This window comes from Monopterus albus, unplaced genomic scaffold (genome assembly GCF_001952655.1).
Source record: "Monopterus albus unplaced genomic scaffold, M_albus_1.0 scaffold13.1, whole genome shotgun sequence".
NCBI lineage: Eukaryota > Metazoa > Chordata > Actinopteri > Synbranchiformes > Synbranchidae > Monopterus > Monopterus albus.
Genome location: NW_018127893.1, coordinates 2,643,349 through 2,646,128, shown reverse-complemented (window position 1 = coordinate 2,646,128; position 2,780 = coordinate 2,643,349). Strand labels below are relative to the sequence as shown.

At 40.6% G+C, this 2,780-nt stretch overlaps 1 long non-coding RNA gene across 1 annotated transcript in view; it reads left to right on the top strand.

Moving 5' to 3' along the window:
- LOC109955187 (uncharacterized) overlaps positions 1-1,256 on the top strand; it is an 80,715-nt gene extending 79,459 nt beyond the window's left edge. Inside the window, exon 3 of the long non-coding RNA XR_002274226.1 lies at positions 1,143-1,256. This is a non-coding gene — a long non-coding RNA (uncharacterized LOC109955187). The remainder of the gene's footprint in view (positions 1-1,142) is intronic.
- The last annotated feature ends 1,524 nt before the right edge of the window (positions 1,257-2,780 follow it).

Here is a 2,780-nt window from a genome sequence, read left to right as displayed (position 1 = left end):
AGCAACAATATGAAGTGTTTTACCCAAAAGAATATAGATGTATTTATTTAGTCATTTACTTACAGTAACTATTTACATAGTTACTCCCTGACACTGTTATTAAGCATACAGTATAAGCATTCAACACACTGTGTGTGAGTGTGCATGGGTAAATGGTCCACTCTTTGCCAAAAGGCATTTCTTAATTTACTACCTGGCAATCCTCAGCATGGAGGAGGCATTCATCCAGGGATACATAAATCTTCGGAGCACACAGGTTATTGCTCTTTTTATGTTGAAATTCTGCCTGTCTTTGAATGTTACAAACAGTGTTTGTTTTAACAACACAATCTGTTCTACACAAATGCCATTTGTTTTATGGACTATATACATTTCACAGTTACACTCACAAGCAAGAGATATAGCTGAGCATAATGAACTGCCTCCCACCACAATCATCTACAATGCCCCATGTTTAAGAGGAAAAAAATAATTATGTAAAATATATGGCAGTATTTCCCACCTCATATTGCTGTGGTAAATCATTAGAGAGCATTGCTGAGATCACTGCTACAAAAAAAGAATGTTTCATTAATCAGTGTGTCTATAATTGTGTGTACATACTGTATGAGTATATGCCAGTGTGTCTATCATTAGGCTGTCTCAGAAACGTTGCTTAATGATGCTGGTGTGTCTTCATTCTGGGCAGCTACCTGCCAATTTTGGGGCAGGTTACACATACCTCTACTAACAAATGTGTTTATGTAGTTATTACCTCTTTTCTGTGACCTTTTGTGCACCTCACAAGAGCAGCCAGCACTTTCTTCCTGTTAAGCTTTAATTGAAGCATCTCGTAATATATATATATTTTTTCCACTGTATGAAAGTGTTTCCCGGAATGCTTTCTAGAAATAATTGGAGATGAATAAACCAAGGCAATAAATGAAGCACAGAAGAAGAAACACAACTGAAACACTTGACTTGAGTATTTAAACTTTCGCTCATCCTCACACGTGTTTTATTTGTAAATTTCTGTGTGAATGAAATGTCAGTGACATGTACGTAGCTGAAAAAAACCGAGGTAGGAAGGAAAGCTTCTGTTTTGTTCTTTTTGGAAATAATGTTGGGATGTATAGTAAGCTTGGGGCTTCTCTGGTTTGCAGACGCCAACAGCAGGGAAGGACGTCTGTTTGACATGCAAGTTGAAGACTGTATGTTCTCTGCTTCCTGACACACCAGCCCAACAGTTCACATGTAAGTGCGCTCCTATGACCACACAACTGCTGCTGGGGCAGGTTTCTCAGTGTGTGCCTATGTGTGAGCCTGAGTCACAGGACAAAAAGAGAAGAGGACGGAGAAGGCAATGTTAGGGTGAGGTGAAGGGCAGTAATGAGGTCATTCTCAAAAGTGAGGGCTACAACCCATCAGTAACCTTTCCTCCCACATATGTGCCGCACAACCGCATGCACGGTATGCATGTGCACATGTAAGTGCACATAAACATACAAACGCCGACATTCTCATGCCAGTGCAGCGTTTGTTGTTTGATGAAAAGCAGAATGCCCCACCAGATCACACAAATCCTCCTTTAACTTCCCAACAACTTTAACATTATAGTCCAAACTGTGTCTGTGTTGACAATATTTAAAGCCACAGGATTATCCTCAGGATTCAACAAAGGTTTCAGACTGCCGCTGTCTCACTGTGGGTTTATACAAGCGTTTGATGGATATCCTTGATTCTATTAAGCAGATGTGTACTATAAGTGTAGTTGTACCCTCTAGAGTGCTTGTATCACTTTTTAGTCCTCTGTAGTTTCATATTAACTATATCAGGCTACATCTAAGTGCCAGTTGGAAAGGATGGAATATCCCACGCTGTTCTTAACCCCCAAAAGTGTTCATATGAAGTCGTCTGTACTTTATTACTAATGCTAACATGTTTGCTTCTTTAAACTTCAGTCACCAAATGAGATGTTCAACAAGTGCACCCTACTAAGATATGAGGAGGCCAGAAACAATGGAAAACCTAAAAGAAAAAGCTTACAATTTACATAAAATTTGTATACAGAAAGAGAAGTTAACCTCTTTGTTTTTAACAGCAAATTACAAAGAATAGCTCAAGATTGTATGGCACCGCTGGAATAATTCCTTTTCTGTTGTTGCAACATCGGTTAAAGGGTCGCTCGGCATTGAAACTTGGCTGGCCTTACATGTGAGAGGAATGAGAGCTTTAAACCTCCAGCCAGGTTTTGCCTGGAAGAAGGCAATCTCCTTCGCCTGCAGAGCCTGCATTTTTAATGAGAACATCTGCTCCGGTGGCCCTCTGGTGGAACCGAGGCTTGCTTAATCACACAGTCGAGCCCCTCATGCCCCTCACAGTGGGATCTTCTCAGCCCAGTGATCAGAAGGAGTGGAGCTGGCTACTTTGCACTAGAACAGACTACTGGCAGGTGGAGAGGGCATAGTGGATGTTACATATGATGTACAAAATTTTCAACAATATCTAGTGGATGTTAAATGGAGACGGTGCAAGAATTTGAGTGAAAGGGAGTAGTGGAAATGGAGATGTACAGCTGACTGATAATCTGTACATTCTGTCCAAGTCTGACACAGTCAATGGCCGCTGGAGTCAAAGAAATGAGATGGGGGGGCCCAGATTCAGGGTTATAGTGGAGACACCTTAATGATGCTCTAATTCTGAAATTAAGCTTATGTTGTGTTATTATCTCCATAATGGTAAATGGTCTTGTACTTGTTTAGCACATTCCTATGCAATGAAGCACACTCAAAGCACTTTAT